We start from the raw sequence: 12,055 nt of genomic DNA, 5'->3' as shown, positions 1-12,055 counted from the left end.
GCAGAGTGGGGCTGAGTCTCAGTGGGGGGGTGGCTCTGCCCTGGACCCCAGTGACCCAGTTGTGTCCTGTCACTGGCACAGACACAGTTCGCCTGGGGCAGCCACCCACCCTCTTGGGATCATTGGTCCTAAGCTTGTGGGGCTTGAGGGGAGGGGAACGTGAGGGATTGGGGCAAGCACCCTGGGTCCTGCCCTGGGAAATGGGGCAATGAAACAGAAACCAGCCTCCTGGGGTGGTGGTGGCCCTTATCACTGCCATTCTCCACCTCATCTGGGACAGTAAAACAGCCTGTTGGGGGTGGCCAGCCCTGACTTAGTAGCTGGGGGACACTGGTCCCCAAATGAGTCCAGGCTCTGACAATTATTAATGACGGGGTGAGTCACATGCCTCAGCAGCATGTTACTTTTATTGGGTGCAAAGGGGAACAGAGTTTGATTGTAAAACATGAGGGATAAATGGGAGGGTTAATCCTTCCACCCTTTAGCCCCCCTAATGAGGAGCATGACTCAGGGCAATAGCTTCTCTCCTGAAAGGGGACGATGCTGCAATTAAACCTGTGAGGAAAACCCCCAAACCTGAGAGGATTTTCTCTCAGTAACTGACAATGGCCACAGGGCCCCTTGATGATACTGAGCAAAACCCCATTGCATCCGGTGGAGATTTAACACACCTAAGCACAGCAGGAGCAAGGGATTTGCGTAGACACGCCAGAGTCCCTCCCCAGTCCCAGCTTACTGTAAGGAACACAGTCATTCAGTTCCTGCCTACGCCTATAAACGAGAGCTGCACCAGTTTCTGGGTGCCTTAAGAAACACCTGGCCCTGTAGCATCTGAGAGACTAGCAAAAAATCTGGAGAGTATCATGAGCTTCCATGGCACAACCCACTGCCTCAGACAACCAACACAGAGCAGTGGGCGGTCCCCATGAAAACTCGTTTTTTAAGTTTCTTTTAGTTACAGACTAACATGGCTCCCCCTGAGCCTTTTAAACAGGCAAGATTCTGTGTGTCTGTAACTGCCTGGGAGTTTTCTTAGGTAGCTTGGTGCTTGTCTGGGGCATTTCTGGGGCTCTGACTTCTCTGGCGGGTTTTTTTCTTTTTTTCTTCTTTTTCTTTCTTCATTTCAGTCCAGCGAGTGTGATTGGCTCTCAGTTGTACAACCTGCTTAAAAAAAAAAAAAAAAAAAAAAAAAAAAGCTTGAACAGGCTACACTGCTTCCTTACCCTCAGAAAGCAAAACTAACCTGCAGGGCAGGGTTGCGGAGGGGCCATGGCTGCTGGGGACCTGGCCGGGAGCTTCCAGGATGAGGCGACGTGTCCCATCTGCCTGGAGTATTTCACAGACACGGTGTCTATCAAGTGTGGGCACAACTTCTGCCAGGCCTGCCTCAGCCAGTGCTGGGGGGAGTCGGAGCCCAAGTTCTCCTGCCCCCAGTACAGAGAGACCATCCTGCAGAGACACCTGCACCCCAACTACCAGCTGGGCAACCTGGTGGAGCTGGTGAAACGCCTGCGGCTCCCGGTGGGGCCAGCGCCCAAGGGGCAGCCAGGGTGCGAGAGACACCAGGAGTCCCTGAAGCTCTTCTGCCAGGAGGATCAAGCCCCCATCTGTGTGATCTGCAGAGAGTCCCGGGCTCACCGTGCACACACAGCAGTGCCCATCGAGGAGGCTGCCCAGGAATATAAGGTAGGGACCAGGCTCTGCAGGGCAGGGAGTTACAGGGGCAGTTTCTCTGCAGTGACAGAGTCCCCTGCGTGTGTCTGCCCTGCCCTGCCCTGGGTAGAGCCAGGGGCCTGCCTGGGAACTGCATCCAGCCACATGAAACTGGGCCAGGCCCAGCAGCGCTGCTGGGGAGTTACCGTGGGCTGGAGGGGGGGGGGGCTGCTCCCCCAGCCTCACTGCTCCGTGGCGCTGTTCTCGCTGGGCACGAGCCAATGGCCCCAAGCAGCCCCCAGAGCCTCTGTCTGTGTTTGCAGGAGCAAATCCTGAGCCGCCTGCAGCGTCTGCGGGAGGAGAGAGACGCGCTCCGGGGCCTGGAATCCGACTGGGCCAAGGAGAGCGAGAGGCTCCTGGTAGGTGCCTGGCCCTGCCCAGCCGCTTTGCATGGGATGTGAGGGGGTGTCAGGCTCCTGGGGGAAGCTGGTGTTAGTTCCCACTGGGGTCAGTGGGTTCACCTCAGGCTGCCCGCAAGCAGCCTCTGGCTCTGCTTCTCTCCCGCGGGGGGCAGGGGTGAGGCCTGTCAAACTGCTGCATGTGCCCAGCTGTGGCAGGGTCAGGCTGAGGGGAGATCTGTGCTGACCCCCGGGTGTGAGTGTCAGACACCCCAGGGATGCCAGCGGCTGGTTTGGGCCCCATTTCCCAAGGCCTGGGCTGCACCTCAGTCTGTTGGTGCAGTGATGGGGGTTGGGGTGATTTTCGGTGACACTTTTACCCTGGGACAAGCCCTGGGACAGATCCAGCCGACCTGGCAAAGACACAGAGTGAAACGCTCCCTGCAGCCCGGACAAGGCCCTGCCACTTCCCACGGCCCCACTCACCCGTGTTCCGGCCCCGCCCACTCTGTGCCCCCCCAGAGGCAGACGGACATGGAGCGACAGCTGGTGGGCTGGGAGTGCAAGCGGCTGCGGCAGTTCCTGGTGGAGCGAGAGCGCCTCCTGCTGGCCCGGCTGGGGGAGCTGGACGAGGAGATTGGGAGGAGGAGGGAGGAACACGCCGCCCGCCTGGGCGAGGAGATTTCCCAGCTCAGCGCCCTGATCTCGGAGCTGGAGAAGACGTGTCGGCAGCCGGCGCTGGAATTGCTGCAGGTGAGACGGAGTCAGACGCACCCAGAGCCCAGCGCAGGGAGGGGACCCCCTGAGTCACTGGGGGCTCACAGGGTAACTCAGCGCAGGGAGCAGGGCCCGGGGTGGCTGCAGGGCCAGGGCCCCAGGGCTGCAGAGAGAGAGTTTGGCCCATTGGGAAGGCTGGTGAAAAGCTGCCCGCTCCCCCCTTCCCACACAAAGCAGCTGGTGAAAAGGGCTTGGCTCCCCCTAGCACAGCCCTTCAGTGGGTCTCTCACCTGGGGGAGCAACCTGTGGGGTAGGGGAGCAGTGTGGCTCCTCTGGGGCAAGGGGCCGGGCTGGGCCATGGGCACTGACTCTGCTCTGTTTCCTTCCCCTCTAGGGTGAGAGAAGCACTGTACGCAGGTAGGTCCAGGCTCCATCTGCCCCTCACCCCCCATCATGCTTGGAGCAGGCTCAGAGCCCAGCAGTGAATCCAGCCCCAGCCCCCCACCATGGGCCTGTCTCACCCTCTGAACCCTGCCCCCTCCGTACCCACCACCCTGGGACCTCTGCTGCTGTGCGGGTGTGAGCCACCCTGGGAGGAGACTGCCCCACAGCCTGGGATGGAGAAGCCTCCGTGGGACCGGGCTGTCTCAGGGGAATATTAATAGGGCTGAGGCTGGTCACCCCAAGGGCCAAGCTTTGGCCTGGCCCATGGGGAAAGAGCCGAGTGTCCCAGGCAAGGCCCTAGGGAGGCAGTGTCCCCGTCCCAGAGCCCCCACCCCCAGCGAGTGACAAGGCCCCTGGGAGCTGAGCGGAGAAGCTGAGGAGCAGCTGGGCCTGGAGAACGGGCCCCTCTCAGCCCTGGGAGCAGCCCAGCCAGGCCCCAATGGGGCACATGGGCCAGGCCGGGTGTGCGGGAGCCGGACTGGGTGCTGCCCAGGCTGTTTTCCCTCTGGCTGGAGAGAGGCCCCAGGCTCGGCCCAGCAGGTTGTACTGGCAGGAAACTCCCTGGGCAGCTGAGGTCACTTGGTCCCGGGGCCCAGCTCCCACCCGCTCCCCTGAATGACTTTAGGGTTGCCAGATGGTTTTGACAAAAATACCAGACACACTTGATCTCAGATGGGGGAGGGGAACCAGCCACAGGAGGAGCGGGGCTGGCAGGAGAGATTGGGGGGGGGGGCGGGGAACCGGCAGGTGGGGAGCAGGGCTGGTCAGGAGGGGGTCATGGGAAGTGGGGCTGACCAGGAGAAATCAGGGAGGAGGGGGGAACCAGCTAATTGGAAGCAGGTCGCGGGGAGTGGGGCTAGCCTGGGTGCACGCAGATCCCGGGGCACTGCCTGTCCCATGCATTGTCCCAGCCCTGCTCTTCCTCCCCCCCCCCCCTGTGTAGTTGTGTACTGCCTGGCTGGTGGGCATGCTCATGCTGTGTGAGTACACAACTACGTACTGATACTCATGAAAATAAGAAAACTTACTTAATTAGAAAATACCAGACATTGATGTGTCTGGTATTTTCTCAATTTGTTTCTGTGACGTAGTGGGGGTACCTGGCTGGTTTCTATGCTGCTGGCTCTGGGGTAACCCCCACTGGCTGCCGTGGGTACCACGACCCAGCAAAACAGGATGAGTCACTATGCAAACCAGTGGCCAGACACCCCCCCATGGAGAGGAACAAAGGAAGGTGGAATGCTGCCCTGGCTGGGGGGCAGGGCTGGAAGAGGGTTAGTTAGTTGCTGGCTGTCTGGGAGCATGGAGGAGACAGCCTAGGGCAAGGGGCTGGAGTTTAGGGGCCCAGTCTCCCCCATCTCAAGGGGGCCTGAGGCATCCTAGCCCAGCTCTGTGACCTGATTACATTTGTGCTGTGCTGTATCCTGGAGAGGCAATAAACTTCCTCTATTCCACCGGCTGGTGCAGTCTGTTTGTGCCATTTCGGGGTGCAGGAGACGGGGGACCCCCAACGCGCCGTCACAGTTTCCCAAAGAAAAAGCTCAAATACTGGACTGTCCAGTTCAAAATTGGACACCTGGCAACCCTGTCTGGCTTTGATGGGCTCAGGCAGGAGGCCAATAACATCCTCATATCTCTGCAGGGGTGAGGAGGTGATGTCACCGCATCCGGCGCCCAAGTGCTCGGAGCTGGAGCAGAGAATCCGGGACTTCCCAGGAGAGAACAGTCTCCAGGGGGCCGTGACGGGATTTCTGGGTACGGGGCGGCGCTGCTGGGGGCTCCTCTCTCACTGTATGGGGGTGTGGGGAGGGGTGTGGAAAGGCCCGGCTGGGTCCCTGAGATCCCAGGGTCTGCTCCTGGAGGGCTGGTGGGTTCCTGAGCCCAGGCCAGGGTTGGGGGGTGCTCTGTGAAAAACGGCAGGATCCCAGCAGGATGTGGATGGTGGAGAGGAGGCGCGAGGAGTGAAAGTGCCTCTCCCACTGCCCCAGTCCCCGGGGCCGCCCCCTCCTGCTGCCAAGCAGAGGGTCCCCCAGCCCAGCCTGCACAGGCCGAGGGGCAAGGGGAGCTGGTTGCTGTGGGAAATGTTGTCACAGACTCAGGGCCCGAGTCCCAGCTTCCTGGATGTTCATGATGCCTCCCTGTCTGATGCCAGCCGCACGCCTGGGCCCGGTGTCTGAACCCCTTGGGCCAGAAGCTCAGAGCTGGGCAGGTGCCCGGTGAGTCACACAGGTGTCTGGCGGGACTTTCAGAAGCCCCTGAGCAGCTGGGCCCCTAACTTCCACTAGAGCCCATAGGAGTTGGGCACCTCCCCTGTGCGAGTGCGGGTGAAATCCCAGGGGCCTCTCTGCATGGCTGAGGGGAGAAACACCTGAGAAACTGGTTCCCGGGCCTGATTTCCCAGGGCACATCTGGCAGCATGGGGCAGAGCTGGGCCGCGAGCCCTGGGCACTGCCCCCCCCCCCCAGTGACGGGTTTTTCTCTTCCCTTCCAGGGGCGCTGGCTGTGGAGAGAGGTGAGGATCCCGGGGCGCTGCCCTAGGGCCAGGCACGGCAGCTGTTGAGAGCCTGTTGAGAGCCTGGGCGGGCGCGAGGAGATTGGCGCAGGGGAAAGCCCAGGCGGGAGGGGTGGGCCAAGCAGCCGAGGGATGTCGGAGGCAGTGGGGAGCTGGGGCAGAGCCCACGGTGGTAGGAGGGGCCCGGACATCCCTGCTCCCGCTGTGTGGGTGGAGCGGGGGAGGGGGGGAGCTCTGCAGTGGGAATTCTCACCTCTCTCTCTCTCTCTCTGCTTGTTCCAGGATTCAGGCGAGCCCGAGAATTCGCAGGTAACTGGCCTTGCTCTGGTGTCGGTGACTCCAGCTCCCACTCTCAGGAGAGACTGGCTCTCTGCAGCCCCCCCCCCCCCCCCCCACGCTGTGCCATTGCTGCAGGCCTGGGAGATGGCCCGGCCCTTGGCAGAGCAGTAACCCCCAGATCCTTGGGCCCACCCCTTTGCAGGGACCCTAGAGGCAGGGGCTGGGAGCCAGGGGGCCTCTCACACCCTGCTGGCAAAGCTGGAGCCCGGGGAGTGGCTGGGGGGTGTAATGGAGTCAGATTGTGACTCCAGAGCTAAGGCCGGGAGACGCTTCCCACCTGAATCCTGCTCATCCACCCTTGGCCTGGGACCGGAAACTGCTTCCTGGCAGGGTGCCCTCGGTCCAATATGACTGGTGTTTCATAAACATTCATTCTAAAAATTTAAACTGGGCCTGTGGGCTAGCAAACCTTGGGCCACCCGCCCTCTTCTCACCAGCACCCGGCAGCTCCACCCCTGCTCCCCAGTCACTGGGAGCGGCCAGTGCTTAACGTAGTATGGAAGAGGTGCCAAGTGGGGCACATTTTTTACTTTACTAAGTTATGTTCAGGGCCCAGAGGTGCCAGGGCTGGAAACTGCCAGGCCCAGAGGTCTCAGAGGGGACCATGTTAGTCTGTACCTTAAAAAAAATAAAAAAACGAGTGCTCCTGTGGCACCTGAGAAACCAGCAAAAGAAAATATTAGTCTATAGGATCAGGGGTGGCCCGTGAGCCTAGGCAAACAAGGCAGTTGCCTAGGGCGCCCCATGATTACGTCATGGCCTTGCAGGCGGGGGCGCCGATTGCGCCTTCCACCTGGGGTGCCAGCTGCCGCAGCCGGCCTCAGGTCCCAGCATTTCATGACTCCACATTGCACCTCCGTGGTTTGTGCCTAGCCCCAGGAAGAACGGATCCCGGGCAGCCCAGCTCTGTGGGCTGGGCCCTCAGGCAGGGCAGGCGTGTCCCTGGCAATACAAGCTGGCTGCGTCTAGACTGGCAACTTGCCAGCTGTCTACACTGGCCACTTGAATTTCTGCAGAAACACTGATGATCTCATGTAAGATTGTCAGTGTTCTTGCGGAAATACTGTGCTGCTCCCGTTCGAGCAAAAGCCCTCTTGTGCAAATGCCCATCTGCTCCTCCTCTGCCCCCTGCCTTTAACCCCTTCCCCGGTGCCTCTCTAGCCCCCTGGCACCCACCCTTCCCTTCCCACCCACTGAGGATCAAACCTGCCACCACCACCCCCATCTGCCCTGGTGCCTTCCCCATCCCTGTCCCCCAGCATTTGTCTCTCCCCCACTCTGCCCCTTGGTGTCTTTCCTTTTCTCATTCTGCCCTGCCCCCCTCTCTTCAGCACAAACCCCTTTCCCTTCCCCACCCTCACCCCTGCTGCTTGCCCTCTCCCCTCACACTCCCTCCACCTTCCCCTTAGTTCTCCCCTGCCCCTTGCCCTTTGACCCCCTGACCCTGAACTCCTCATCCCCCTCTAGCCCCTGGTACCAGCCCCTCTGGTCACCTCTCCTCTGCCTCCCTGAGGCCCCTCTCTGCCTTCACCTCCGTCAGAACCACAGAACTGGCAGGGACCTCGAGAGTCATCGAGTCCAGTCCCCTGCCCTCACGGCAGGACCAAGCACCATCCAGACCATCCCTGACAGGTGTGTGTCCAACCCGCTCTTCAATATCTCCAGGGATGGAGACTCCACAACCCCCCAGGCAGCTTATTCCAGTGTCTCACCACCCGGACAGGCAGAAAGTTTTTCCTAGTGTCCAACCTAAACCTCCCTTGCTGCAGTTTAAGCCCCTTGCTGCTTGTCCTGTCCTCAGAGGCCAAGGGGAACAGTTTTTCTCCCTCCTCCTTGTGACACCCTTTTAGATACTTGAAAACCGCTCTCATGTCCCCTCTCAGCCTTCTCCTTTCCAGACTAAACAAGCCCAATTCCTCCAGTCTTCCCTCCTCTCTCATGTTCTCTAGACCTTGTATCATTCTTATTCCTATTCTCTGGACCTTCTCCAATTTCTCCACCTCTCCTGAAATGTGGGGCCCAGAACTTGACACCGTTGTCAAACTGAGGCCTGATCAGCAGAGAGGAGAGCAGGGGACGACTCCTTGTCTGCATCTAGACTGGCATGATTTTCCAGAAATGATTTTAACGGAAAAGTTTTCCGTTAAAAGCATTTTCGGGACAGAGCTTCTAGATTGGCACGGACGCTTTTCCGCAAAAGCACTTTTTGCAGAAAAGCGTCCGTAGCCAATCTAGACGCGCTTTTCCGCAAAAAAGCCCCAATGGCCATTTTCGCAGTCAGGGCTTTTTTGCAGAAAACAAATCTGAGCTGTCTACACTGGTCCTTTTGCGCAAAAGGACTTTTGCCCAAACGGGAGCAGCACAGTATTTACGCAAGAACATTGACTATCTTACATGAAATCGTCAGTGCTTTTGTGGAAATTCAAGTGGCCAGTGTAGACAGCTGGCAAGTTTTTCCGGAAAAGCAGCTGATTTTCTGGAAAAACTGGCCAGTCTAGACACAGCCCTTGTGTCTTGCTCACAGCACTCCTGGGAATCTGCCTCCCTGGTGCCTGCTCTTCCTTTTGCCCCTCTGCCTGCCTGGTGTCTCCTACCTGGGCCCCTCTTTGGGTCCTGTGGTGTAGGCCCCACCCCATCTCTGCCACACTGGTGCCCACATATCATCACCCCTCTGCCTTCCTTGGGCCTCCCCTTCCCCACACCCCTCTGTCTGTTCACCTGTGACCCTCTTCCCCCTGGTGTCCACCCCTCCCTCTGCCCTCCTTGCCATCTGCCCCTCCACCCAGCCCCCCAGGGGACTGCCCCTTCCCTCACCCCTCTGTCCCCTTGTGCCTGCTCCTCTTGCCCCACATTTGCCCTATGGTGGCTCCCTCCCCTCCACCCCTCCCCCTCTGCCCCATCATCTGCCCCTCCCCTTTCCTCTCCCAGCATTACCCTGCCCCTCCCCACACTGACAGCTTGCCACTCCTCCCCCACTACTCCTGCCCTTTTCCTGCTCTTTGTCTCCTCACCAGCAGAGGGGCCCTGACTCCCCTCAGGCAATAACACCCCTCTGCACAGCAATTAACGGGGGGCAGGTTAATTTCCTGCTGACCCCAGGGACCCGCCCCTGCCCCTGGCCCTGACTCTGAGACTCTCTCCCCAGTGGACGTGACACTGGATCCAGACACGGCTCATCCCAACCTCGTCCTGTCTGAGGATCGGAAACGTGTGAGACTCGGAGACACGCGCCAGGATCTGCCCGACACACCGGAGAGATTTGACCCTTGTCCCTGTGTGCTGGGCGCCGAGGGGTTCACGGGTGGGAGGCATTACTGGGAGGTGGAGGTGGGAGACAAGACTGACTGGGACCTGGGTGTCTGCAGGGAATCTGTGAGCAGGAAGGGGAAGGTCACACTCACAACCAAACAAGGATACTGGGCCGTGTGGCTGAGGAGTGGGGATAAATACACAGTCTCTACCTCCCCTTGAACCCCCCTCCCCGTGAGCGCCAGGCCCAGCCGGGTGGGGATTTTCCTGGACTACGAGGCGGGCAAGGTCTCATTTTACAATGTGACTGACGGGTCCCATCTCTTCACCTTCACCGGCACCTTCTCCGGGACGCTCTGTCCGTATTTCTGTCCTGGTTACGATGAGACTCCCCTGACCATCTGCCCGGTGCCGGCCTAGGCCGGAGGGAATCCCTGCCCCTGACGGTTATTGCAGGTACCTGGACATTTTGTGCCAACCGGTCACTGCCCCTTTCCCTTTGTAACTGGATCCTCCAGTGAAAAACCAGACACCTGGCAGCTGGGTGAATGGAACCCTCTGGCTGGAAGGATCCCAGTCCGATTTTCGTCCCTGCCCCTGGGTTTGCTCCACCCCAGCACAGGGTGATGCTGGTGTAAGCAGGGTCAGGGTAAGCTCTACTCTGACATCTGGTGGTGAACTGTAGCGAGTGGTGCAAAGAGACTTCAGGGGCTGATCTCATTTGCATAGATACGTCCAATTTGCATAGACACACCCACCATGACTGAGAGGCTGGGGGTAGATTTTGTACTTGGTGGTGGTGTGGCCTTGTCTGAGTGCCGAAACAGCACTGATTGTATCTTTCTCTCTCTACTATGGAGTATCAGAACTAATTTGGATTCTATTAGGTGTCTAGTTGTGAGCTGAAGAGTTGACTTCACTGTAAGCTACTGGAGCACTGGCACTGAGGCTCCTCTATTATGAGCTGAACTTATTGAAATCACTGGCTATTTCTACAATGACACGATTTTCTGGAGATGCTTTTAATGGAAAAGTTTTCCGTTAAAAGCATTTTTGGAAAAGCATGTCTAGATTGGCAAGATGCTTTTCTGCAAAAGCGCTTTTTGCGGAAAAGCGTCTGTGGCCAATCTAGATGTGCTTTTCCACATAAAAGCCCTGATTGCCATTTTTGCAGAAAACAAATCTCTGTTGTCTACATTGGCCCTTTTGTGCAAAAGCTTTTTGGGAAAAAGACTTTTACCCGAACAGGAGCAGCATAGTATTTCCACAAAAGCACTGACAATCTTACATGAGATCGTCAGTGCTTTTACGGAAATTCAAGTAGCCAGTGTAGACAACTGGCAAGTTCTTCCGCAAAACTGCTTTTGCGGAAAAACTTGCCAGTCTAGACACAGCCAGGCTGTGTCTACATTGGCACCCGTTTCTGGAAAAGGGATGCTAATGAGACCAGTCGGAATTTCAAATCCGTGGAGGATTTAAATATCCCCCGCGGCATTTGCATTTATATGGCTTCTGCTTTTTTCCGGCTTGGGGTTAAGCCGGAGAAAAGCGCCAGTCTGGACGCGATTTTCTGGAAAATAAACCCTTTTCCGGAAGATCCCTTATTCCTACTTGAAAGTAAAAAGAAAACTGGGGATTACCCCCAACACTGGAGAAGGTGGGCATTGATCCCACTGCCTCTCTTATGCAAAGCAAGCGCTCTGCCACTTGAGTTAATTCCCCTGCTATGGTAGAGCCACCCTTCTTGGAGGCTCTTCCTTTCTCCACAGAGACGTCTGCCTTCTAGGTCAGTTAGTCATGGGAAAGGAGAAGGCTCCAAAAAGGCCTCAAAGGCAACTCTCAAGGAGACTCCCTGCAGCAAAGCCATGGGGGGGGCTCTGAGATGGCCCCTGCCCTGCAGCCTGTCCCACCTGGCCATTGTCATGGACTCTCTGTGAGGTCATCACCTCCCAACCTCCTTTAGCCAATAAGCCGAGGGGCTGCGAAAGGCCCTTGTGATGTCACTGCCACACCCACCCCTGCCCTCCAGGGCTAATGTCCTGCCCCAGGCAGCCCCTTTGCCTGGCTGAGCTGCTCCCAGGGGTGAAAGTGACACATTTCTTACAGGGATTGTTCTATTGGGCACCACCCCTTGGGCAGGAGGAGGCTCAAGGCAGGAAGTTGGGGGAGGGGTTGTGATAGGACAGTACCTGTAAGAAATTAAAATGTGGAGTGTGGGTGATTCAGGGCAGGGATTTGGGGAGTGTGTGAGAGTGGGGGAGGGGCCTCAGGACAGGAGTGAGGATGTGGGAGGGTAGAGAAGTCAGGGCACAGGATTAGGGACGGGGGAGGCTTGGGGCTGGGACTGTGTATCAAGGGGATCAATGGGACTAGAATCTCAGCTCCCTCTGCTCTGGGCTCCCTGAGGCCCTTTAACACACAAGGGCTTTCTCTGTAGCGTGATGGGGAGAGGAAATCCTGAGCCAGTGACACAGACTGACCTGGGTGCAGGTGAATGAGGGGGGTTTCAGTGAAGCTGCATGTGAATGGATCCATCTAGTAACCCCTGCCAGCCACCCGCACAGGGGGAGGGGACTTGAGCCAAGGAAGTGAAGGGGGTTAATCAGATGGACGGGAGTTTCCAGTGCTGGGCTGTGGCGAAGATGGATGAGGGGATGTCACAGGGCACTAGCACAGCAAGGGGACCAGACAGGGCCCTGCTGCACCGAGAGACATGGCAAAGCCTGGGATTGAGCCAGGGACC

General features: G+C 58.2%; 2 protein-coding genes and 1 pseudogene across 2 annotated transcripts in view; 2 read left to right on the top strand and 1 right to left on the bottom strand.

Moving 5' to 3' along the window:
- LOC142824070 (uncharacterized) overlaps positions 1-12,055 on the bottom strand; it is a 408,405-nt gene that overhangs the window by 110,655 nt on the left and 285,695 nt on the right. The window lies entirely within an intron of this gene.
- LOC142824071 (uncharacterized) overlaps positions 1-12,055 on the top strand; it is a 142,231-nt gene that overhangs the window by 96,431 nt on the left and 33,745 nt on the right.
- LOC102463362 (zinc finger protein RFP-like) lies at positions 745-10,118 on the top strand (annotated as a pseudogene).

Source organism: Pelodiscus sinensis, unplaced genomic scaffold (genome assembly GCF_049634645.1).
Source record: "Pelodiscus sinensis isolate JC-2024 unplaced genomic scaffold, ASM4963464v1 ctg37, whole genome shotgun sequence".
Lineage (NCBI taxonomy): Eukaryota > Metazoa > Chordata > Testudines > Trionychidae > Pelodiscus > Pelodiscus sinensis.
Note: the sequence above shows the minus strand (reverse complement) of the source record. Positions and strands in the feature narration are given on the sequence as shown.